Consider the following 11314-nt stretch of genomic DNA (forward strand, 5'->3'; position numbering starts at 1 on the left):
AAATGAGGCAGAAGGACAAAGCCAAATACAAGATGATATCACTAAATATCAGTAAATCAAGGAGATAAGAGTCACACACAAATACTTGGTCTCTATATACTCATTTGAAGTTACTAAAAGGAGAAGGAGAAGAGGTAAGAGGTAAAAAGGGAGTAGGAGGTCCTATGCTGGCACTCACATGGGTGGCCTCAAAACAGAGTAAGCCAACTGGTTTTCCATGCTAGCTCCCAATTACACAAACAGAAGGAACACCAGGGGGAAATTCAGCTAGGAACAATCCATTTTATTAAGCAAGAGTCAGAGTTTATATAGCAGAATGGGACAAAAAACATTTTTCATATATGTCAATGATGATGGGTTTCCAAAAGGTCAGTATTCTCATGGTGGAGAATCTAAGGAATGGCAAAAATTGACAGGGGTAGAGGAGAGTTCAGTGTGATTAGTTACTATGGGGCAAGAGTGCTAATTATACCAGCAGGGTGAGGTAAAGAGAGAGAGGCAGAATATTAATGCAAGGAGTAGTGATCAAAGAACAAGGAAATAGTGTGGGCCTTACTATTATGTTTCTGACAAGGCAGGGTGATGGAGTATAGTTTGTATGTGATCAAAGATGGTGAACTTATAGTGAACTTTAAGTGAGTTTTTAAGCAGACAACCATTTGGTTTGTAACAAGGGAATGAGTTAAGTGTTAGGGGGCGTAGTCCTTTGTGAAGCCTGGGAGACTGACAAGAGGAAACTGAGTCAGGAAAGCTTTTCCCTCCATGCTCCATCCCTGAAAGGGAGAGGTTGACAGGTGGGGTGTCTTTTCAGACCTCCATCTTTAGGATGGGAGTTCCCCTATGCTCTACCATGTTTTCACATTATCCTACAGTCCTATGCTCAAAAGTGAAGTGAGATGACACATTGATGCTTAAGGTGTGCTAACACCCATTTTGGTGGAGATGTGAAACTACCTCTGAGACAATGAAAATCTTGTAAAGCAATATTTTCTCAATTAAAAAAATAATAGCTTATAGGATAGAGAGGTAGAATGATGGTCATGATAACACAAAGAACAAAAAAAAATACCTTTAGTGTCTGAGACTCCACTATCCCAAGTTCAAAACCAGTACCACTATACCACCACAAATCAGAGCTGAGCAGTGCTCTAGTAAAAAAAAGTCTCTTCTGAAAATGTAAAGAGAAAATATATTTTGGTAATGAAAGCATGTTGGGTACTTGGTTAATGATGCAAATATGGTTGGAAGATATCTTCAAGCCAGAACAGAGATGTTTGAAGGCTTCCTGAATGTGATCACTTCCCAATCCAATGGAGCCCAAAATAAGTATTTAGCCAACAAATAACATTCTTATGAAAATACTAGAGAAGAGTGGCAGATGTGATACATATTGCTTTAAAAGAGTTGGCAGACAGGAGAGGGTTTTATGTACTGACAATGAGCACAGAGTGGAAATACCTATAGGGAAGAGACAGGTTCTAAATAATTTAAATAAGGCCTGAGATGAGATCTTCTGAGGTATGGATAACTATTTCATATGTCTTTTATTATTATTATTATTTCTGTTGGGCTTTGTGAGATAATATTGGTTGCTTAGAGTAAGCATTTATTCTGATTGCTTGTTAGTGAATTATAACTGCTTTATCTTCAAACATACTGTCATTAAAAAATTTTAACACCACACCTACCCCACCTCATAGGGGTTATATAAAGTTAGTTAGTACAATATACGTGGCATATTCATGGAACATGTCAGGCATTCAATAAATGAGATCTGCTATTTGATGTATCGGTGTGGTATGTAACCTAGATATAGAGGACCTCTAAGCAAACCACCAAAACTCTACCCAAAAATTCTCTATGGTAGGTACTTGAAGCCCCTGTGGTCCATCACAACACAGATATATTATGATCTTAACCATGAAACAAGTGAGAAATGTCAGCTGAATCTAGCACCTGTTCCACATATATTCCTCCAGTCTTTGAGAGTAAAACTACTATGGTGACTTATGGCATGTCACAGGCCCAAGATTGCACTGGTCAGAACAGATAGGGTAGGCTGCTACATGGCAGAGGGCAATGAGCTCTGACCACCTGAGATCATTTCTTTTCTTTTTTTTTATTTAAGAAAGGATTAATTAACAAAACCATAGGGTAGGAGGGGTACAACTCCACACAATTCCCACCACCCAATCTCCATATCCCACCCCCTCCCCTGATAGCTTTCCCATTCTCTATCCCTCTGGGAGCATGGGCCCAGGGTCATTGTGGGTTGCAGAAGGTAGAAGGTCTGGCTTCTGTAATTGCTTCCCTGCTCATTTCTTTTCAAGCAAGGTCTAGAACTCTTTACTTCAAGTTTTCTTCAAGAATCAAAATTATGTGGCTCCAGAAGTGATGGAGTCTCAAAAATAAGGTCCTGAGTTTGAACTCCAGCATTGTTTATGCCAGAGTTATGTTCTGGTTCTCTCTCTCTTCTTCCATAAATAAATAAATAAATAAATAAATAAATAAATAAATAAATAAATAAATATTCTTTCAAATCAAAATTATGGTAGACTTTTGTGTCCACTGCTCATCTCACCCCAGATTCAGGCACTTCCTGTCTTATCCCAGTTCATAAAGAAGTAGTTGTGAGGGTTCTAAAGTGACTTGCTCACCAGTGTGTCTCTGTACCCATCGAGATGCCTTATACAATGGAACACGCAACAACTCATTGTCTAATGAATGAGTGAATGAATGAATGATTCTTTAATAGTTACTGTTGTTACTTCACTAAGCTTTCTTTCCATTATTCTCTTGCACCCTATTGTAGCTTTGCCAGTCTCCTGTATTCCAGGAGACTGTCCTTTGGCAAACTATCAAACTTAACTCAGTTGAATTTAACCAACTTCTACGGAGCTGCACTATTGGCAGTACACATCAGTCTCCAGGAATGGTGAAAGCATTTCTAGCTCATGGAGCCTCAATTGTACTTCTGAAACAACCCTGGCATTGACTATAACATTTCCCAGGACATTTTGAAAGTCGAAATGCATGATTACAAATTACTTCTCTTTGTCAACAGATTTGATTAACATTCAGGAAATAGGTGAGTTCTGGACGATGGATAAAGAGATGATTACTTGATAGGTATGTGTAGACTACTTGACAGGTGTAGTAGGGGAGTAGACATGTGGAAATGAATGATACCCTGTCCTTGTTTGGTGTATTTACAGTTTAATTAAATGTGGTATGGAAAGGGGGTTGGCACATCAGCCATTTAGGGCTACCCCGGGACTGGATTTGAAGGGTTGCCCAGCAATCCCTTAAGTGAAAAGAAAGCTAGAATCCCCTCACACATACCTGTTGTTTTTTTTTCCCAAAGATTGGTTGGGCCTTTTTAAATTATATGACTATTCTACATTACTATTTCCAGCTCCTTCTATACATCATTTCCTCATGCCAATTATCTGTAAATCAGTAATTTTCATTTCCTAATTACTTTTTTAAAGGCATTAGAATTAGCCTTGTGTGTGGTCATTGAAACATAATTCTTTTAAAAAATTTATTTTTTATTTTTTTATTTAAGAAAGGAGACATTAACAAAACCATAGACTAAGAGGGGTACAGTTCCACACAATTTCCATAACCCAATTTCCACATCCCATCCCCTCCCCTGATAGCCTTTCCATTCTCTATCTCTCTGGGAGTATGGATCAAGGGTCGTTGTGGGTTGCAGAGGGTGGAAGGTCTGATTTCTGTAATTTTTCCCCGCTGAACATGGGCGTTGACTGGTCAATCCATACTCCCAGTCTACCTCTATCTTTCCCTAGTAGGGTGGGGCTCTGAGGAAGTGGAGCTCCAGTACACATTGATGGGGTTGTCTGTCCAGGGAAGTTTGGTCAGCATCTTGCTGGCATCTGGAACCTGGTGGCTGAAAAGAGAGTTAATATACAAAGCCAAACAAATTGTTGAACAATCGTAGACCTAAAGACTGGAATAGTGCAGATGAGGTGTTGGGGAGTATTCCCTGCATGCTTTTGTGTACTTTTGCTTTCAGGTATATATTTTCCCCTAGTTTATGGGCACATGTGAACCTATGCTCTATCTCAGGGGACCTGGACTATATCTAGGTTTGGGGACTTTATTGGGGAGTGGACCACCTGGAATGGAATTAGAGAATACTATGAAAGGAAAGGTCTCACCCGAGTGATGAAGCTGAAGGGTTGTCTGTCATTCCACACCTGAAGTCTCTGGTCACAGTCTGAAGTGAAGCATGTTGTGGTGGAAAACAATTCTTAACAGCAAAAAAAAAAAAAAAAAAAAAAAAAGCTTGAAACAACCAGCAGTCTTATAACAAACAAATGGCTAATTTAAATAAGGTAGATTCATAGTCTGGAAGACTGTGCAAATAATAAAAAAATTATGAAAGTGGTGTTCAGCATGGGGAAACATTCATAATATAATTTAATTAAGATTTATACATTTACCCAACGAAAAAGAGGTGTGTACTCCTATGTTCATAGCAACACAATTCATAATAGCTAAAACCTGGAAGCAACCCAGGTGCCCAACAACAGATGAGTGGCTGAGAAAGCTGTGGTATATATACACAATGGAATACTATGCAGCTATCAAAAACAATGAACCCACCTTCTCTGACCCATCTTGGACAGAGCTAGAAGGAATTATGTTAAGTGAACTAAGTCAGAAAGATAAAGATGAGTATGGGATGATCCCACTCATCAACAGAAGTTGAGTAAGAAGATCTGAAAGGGAAACTAAAAGCAGGACCTGATCAAATTGTAAGTAGGGCACCAAAGTAAAAACCCAGTGGTGAGGGGTAGACATGCAGCTTCCTGGGCCAGTGGGGGGTGGGAGTGGGCGGGAGGGATGGGTCACAGTCCTTTGGTGGTGGGAATGGTGTTTATGTACACTCCTAGCAAAATGTAGACATATAAATCAGTAGTTAATTAATATGAGAGGGGGAAAATCAATTGTATGTCTCAAAGTTTCTCAAAACACAAACTGAATCCTTTTAATATATAGGTTGTGTATTTGATATGTGGACTCTCTCAAAAGCCTAGACTAAGTAGATTAGAAGCATCCAATAGCACAGCTATATACAAGATACTGGATACTGTACAGCAAACCATAACAAAAGGACTTTTCAAAGTTAACACAACAAATAATGTGATGATAACATTAACTATCGATTGTCTTTTGGAACCCTAAGACAGCAGGAACCTCACATCTCCACTATAGAGCCCCTCCTTCCCCCAGTCCTGGAACCCTTGGATAGGGCCCACTTTCCCGTATGCATCTCCCAATCCAAACCAAATAATATTGCATCCGCCGATCACAACCTAACCAACGCAACGATTGCCACCTCAACATGCTTCACTTCAGACTGTGTCCAGAGACTTCACGTGTGGAATGACAACCCTTCAGCTTCATTACTCGGGTGAGACCTTTCCTTTTATAGTACACTCTAATTTCATCTCAGGTAGTTCACTTTCTAACAAAGTCCCAAAACCTAGATATACACCAGTTTCTGTGAGAGAGAGCTTATGTTCACACGTATCTATAAACTACTGCAAAATATATACCTGAAAGCAGAAGTACACTAGAGTTTGCAGTGAGTACCTCCCTAACACTTCCTCTCCACTATTCCAAGCTTGGGATCTATGATTGCTCAACAAATTGTTTGGCTTCGTATGTTAACTCTCTTTTCAATCACCAGATTCCAGATGCCACCAGGATGCTGGCCAGGCTTCCCTGGATTGAAGACCCCACCAATGTGTCCTGGAGCTCCGCTTCCCCAGAGACACACCTTACCAGGGAAAGAGAGAGGCAGACTGAGAGTATGGACCGACCAGTCAACGCCCATGTTCAGCGGGGAAGCAATTACAGAAGCCAGACCTTCTACCTTCTGCAACCCTCAAAGACCCTGGGTCCATGCTCCCAGAGGGCTAGAAAATGGGAAAGCTATCATGGGAGGCGGTGGGTTATGGAGATTGGGTGGTGGGAATTGTGTGGAGTTGTACCCCTCCTACCTTATGTTTTTGTTCATTAATCCTTTCTTAAATAAAAAATCTAAAAAAAAAAAAGATTTATACATTTATGTATTTCTTTGGGGGGTGGTGAGGAAAGACCAGAACAAAGACAAACAACATTTGGAGAATGTGCTAGCTTTTCTTTTATTTAGCTTATAGTTCTATGCCTTTTCTTCTTTTTCTTTAAATTATTTATTCCCTTTTGTTGCCCTTGTTGTTTTATTGTTGTTGATGTCGTTATTGTTGGATAGGACAGAGATAAATGGAGATAGGAGGGGGAAGACAGAGAGGGGGAGAGAAAGACACCTGCAGACCTACTTCACTGCTTGTGAAGCGACTTTCCTGCAGGTGGGGAGCCGGGGGCTTGACCTTGTGCTTAGCGCCACATGCGCTTAACCTGCTGCACTACCGCCTGACTCCCTTGCCTTTTCTTCTTTTCTGAGAGGTTAGACCCAAAATGCCTATGTAGGAATTTCTTAGTTTCTCCCCATAAAGTAGGGCTACAATTTCAGCTACGTGTTCTGAAGAAAGTTGGATATTTAAGGATTATTAAAAGGGAACAGAAATTCTTTGAACTTGCTTATTTCTTGCAGAGAGGCAAGGTCTTGAAAGAGTCTGAGTCTTCCCATTGCTCTCCATGGGGGTTGTACCAATTAGCATTCCAACCAGCAGTGCAGGAGTGTTCCTTTGTTTCCACAACATCTCCAGCACTTGTTGCTGTTACATTTTCTGATGTATGACATTTTCAAAGGAGTGAAATGGTATCTCATTGCTGTCTTTATTTGTATTACTCTGACCGCCAAGCCTTGAAACATTTTTTTTCATATGTTTATTGGGACATGGCCCTCTTCTATGGTGTATATTCTGTTCATATTCTCCTCCCATTTATGACGATTGGTTTTCTAGTTGTTGAGTTTTGTGAGTTCTGTATATATCTTGCTTATTAGCCTCTTGTCTGACGTATGGCAGATAAAAGTCTTATCCCATTCTATAAGGGGTCTCTTTGTTTGGGTTGTGATTACTTTTGCTGTACAGAAACTTTTCAATTTGATGATGTGTGTGTTTACCTGGGTGTGCCACCCACTTTTCAGTTTGATGTAGTCCCATTGGTTTATTTTTATTTTAGTCTTCTTTGTAATTGGATTTGTATCATTGAAGATGCCTTTAAATTTTAGATGGCAAAGAGTTCTGTCAGTATTTTCCAGTAAGTATTTGATAGTTTCTGGTCTAACTTCCAAGTCTGTGATTCATTTAAAATTTACTTTTGTGTTTGGTGAAATATAGTGGTTCAGTTTGATCCTTCTGCATGTTTCAACTCAGTTTTTCCAACACCATTTGTTGAAGAGACTTTCCTTTCCCCATTTAATAGTCTGGGCACCTCTGTCAAAGATCAGATTTCCATAGGTATGGGGGCTTATTTATGGGTTCTCAATTCTATTCCATTGGTCAGTATGTCTATTTATGTTCCAACATCAAGCAGATTTGATTACAATTGCTCTATAATATAATTTGAGATCGGGGAATGTGATGCCCCCAGTTCTGTTCTTTCTTCTCAAGATTGTTTTGGCAATTCTAGATCTATTCTGGTTCCAGATAAACATTGGCAGCTTTTGTTCTATTCTCCTAAAATAATGGATGGTATCTTGATGCGGAGTGCACTAAATTTGTTTATGGCTTTGGGTAGTATATTCATTTTAATGATGCTAATTCTTCCAACCCATGAACATGGAATTTATTTCCACTTCTTTGTGTCTTTCTCAATTTCCTTGAACAGTGACTCATAATTTTTAGTATACAAGTCTTTCACTTCTTTTTTAGATTTATTCCTAGATGTTTTACTGCTTTTATTTTACTTGCTATAGTAAAAGGGATTGATTTCTGGATTTATTTTTCTTCTTAGTGTTTGCATAGAGGAATGCCACTGACTTTTGTATGTTACTTTTGTAGCATGAAAACTGAATATAACTCCTGATAATTTCAAAGAACTTCCTTATGGATTCTTTAGGTTTTTCTATGTATGTTATCATATCATCTAAAAATAGTGAGAGTTTGACTTCTTCTCTTCCAATCCGTATCCCTTTAATTCCTTGCTCCTTCTTGATTGCTATCACAAAAATTTCTAACACTATGTTGAATAGCAATGGTGATAGTAGGCAGCCCTATCTAGTATCTGATCTGAGGGGCGATGCTTCCAGGTTTTTCAGCAATGAGTATGATGTTGGCTGTAGGTTTGCTATATATAGACACTATCTTGAGGAATTTTCCATATATTCCCATTTTTTGTGTGTTTATGTTATTAAGGGATGTAAGATTTTGTGAAAGGCTTTCTTTTCATCTATTGATATAATCATGTGGCTTTTGGTATAGCTTTCATTGATGTTGTGGATCATTTTGATTGATTTATGTATACTAAAACAACCTTCTATCCCTGAGATAAACCCCACTTGGTCATGATGAACAATCTTTTTAATATACTGCTATATATATCCAGTTGACTAGAATTTTCTTCAATATTTTAGCATCTATGTTTATCAGAGATATTGGTCTATAGTTTTATTTTATTGTTGTATCCCTGTCTTCTTTTGGTATCAAGATGATGTTGACTTCATAGAAGCTGGAAGGCATTAATTCTGTGTCTTCAGTCTTTTGGGAGAGTTTTAAAAGTAGAGGTATTAACTTATCCTTGATGGTTTTATAGAATTCATTTGTAAAACCATCTAGTCCAGAACTTTCATTGTTTTTGATAACTGTTTCATTTTCTTTGGCTGTGATTGGCCTGTTCATACTTTCTAGTTCCTCTTTGTTTAATTTTGGAAGTTTGTAGGTATCTAGGAACTCATCAGTTTCTTCCAGGTTCACTAGCTTGGTAGCATATAGTTGTTCATAGAACCCTCACATGAAATGTTGGATTTCTGTGGTGTCTGTTGTTATATATATATATCCTCTTTCATTATTTATTTATTTGTTTGTTTGTTTTTGTGAGTCTAGCTAAGGTTTTCATGATTTTTCTTACTCTTTCAAAGAACCAACATTTAGCTTCATTGTTCTTTTGCATGGTTCTCTTATTTTCAGTGTTGTTTTTCTGCCCTAACTTTAGTTATTTCAGTCCTTCTGGTTGCTTAAGGGCTCCTTTGTTGCTCTTCAGGTGTGCAATAAGGTTACTTATTTGAGCTTTTTCTCATTTCCTAGTGTGTGCTTGTGTGGCTATGAACTTCCCTCTCAGTACTGCCTTAACTGTGTCACAAATACTTTGATAGTTTGTGTCTTCATTTTCATTGAATTCTTGAAGCACTTGATTTCTTCCTTAATTTCCCCTTTGATGCAGTAGTTGTTAAATAGTATACTCTTGTGTTTCCATATTTTGGGAATTTTACTAATTTTTTTGTTTGTTCTGAAATATTAATTTAATTCCACTGTGGTCTGAGAAGATACTTGGGATTATTTCAATGCTCTTTAATTTGGTGACAGTGTGTTTGTGGCCTACCATATGGTTTATCCTTGATAATGACTCATGTGGACTTGAACAGAATGTGTATTCAAGTTTCTTGGGGTGAATGACTCTGAAAATGTCCAATAGTTCTAGTTTATCTATCTCCTCATTTAGCTCCCTCATTTATTGGTTTTCTGCCTGGATTATCTGTCAAGTTGAGAAAGTAGGGTGTTGAAATCCCCTACTGTGACTATTGATGTAAATATACTGTTGTATCTCTTTCAGTAGATGTTTGGTGTATTTAAATGGCCTCTCATTGGATGCATATATGTTGATAATAATTCTTTTTTTATTGACTAATACTTTGACCATTAAGTAATGCCAATCTGTATCTGTGGGATTATGTGAAAGCATGGTAGAATTTAGAGGAACTCTCCCATCCTTGTGATGGAGGTCTGGAAAGACACCCCACTTGTCAGTCTCTCCTTTCTAGGGATGGAGCTAAGAGGGAAAGCTTCCATGACTCAGTTTCCTCCTGTTAGTCTCTCAGAGCTTCACAGAGGCCTGAAACCTCTCACAGTTAACTCATTCTCCTGCTGCAGACCAAATGGCTGCCTGCTTGTAAGTTCACTTAGTGTTCACCACATTCACTATAAATTCACCACCTTTTGATCACACACATAAGCATACTCCATCACAAGCCTTGGCAGTACCCTGGCAATGAGACCCCCCACACACACACCTTATTTCCTTGTGCTTTGATATCTATGATTTACATCAAGCTCTGACCTTCTCTGCTTCATCTCACTCTGCTAGTTTAACCACTATTTTTTTTAAATACCTTTAGATAATTAACATGTCTTACATCATGGAAACTAATTGCTCTGACCTTTTTGTATCTCATCAATTCTTGTCATTCCTACCCCTTCCCACCATAGGGGCATCTGACCTTTAGAACACTGTGATTACTGACATATGTGAAAAATTTCCTTTGTTCTACTTGCTATAAAAACTTGTGCTTACCCCAAATAAAGTGGAATTTCATACCTGAGTTTCTCCTGGCTGTTCTTCTGCATCTTGAGGTCCCTTGAGCCCTTGACGGAAAAGCCAGCAGCTTCTTCAGGTTTCCAGGCCACCCACGTAAGCACCAGCACATATCTTTTTTTATTATATTTATTTTAAGGTCTATAGAATCAGATCTGAGAATAGCTGTTGCTGTCCTTTTTGTGGCCCATTAGCTTTTATGTCAGTTTTCCATCCTTCCACTTTGAGTCTGTATTTGTCTTGTTAAGTTAGGTTGGATTCCTGCAGACAACATATGGTTGGGTTGTGTTTTCTGATCTATCTTTCTAATCTGTGCCTTTTAATATGTGAATTCAGGTCATTAACATTTATTGATAATATATATTTAAGATATTCTAATACCATTATTCTAAACTTTTAGAGTGTTTTGATATGTGACATATTTATTGTTATGCCGTGATTGTTTGTAAGAGACCTTTTAGAACTTCTTGCAGGGCAAGCTTGATAATAGTTGATTTCTTCATTTGTTGCTTGTCTGAGAAGGCTTTAATGCCTTCAACAAGTCTGAATGACAGTCTAGCAGGATACAGTAGTCTTAGTTGAAAGCCTTTCTTATTGAGCAGTTGATATATATCTTGCCATTCTCTTCTGTCCTTTAGAGGTTGTGTGGAGAAATCTGCTGCTAATCTTAAGGGTTTTCCTCTGTAAGTGACTCTTTTTCTCTTGCAGCCTTCAGAATCCTTTCTTTTTTTAAAAAAAGTTTTTATTTATAAAATGGAAACACTGACAAGACCATAGAATAAGAGGGGTACAACTCCACACAACT

Source organism: Erinaceus europaeus, chromosome X (genome assembly GCF_950295315.1).
Source record: "Erinaceus europaeus chromosome X, mEriEur2.1, whole genome shotgun sequence".
Classification (NCBI taxonomy): domain Eukaryota; kingdom Metazoa; phylum Chordata; class Mammalia; order Eulipotyphla; family Erinaceidae; genus Erinaceus; species Erinaceus europaeus.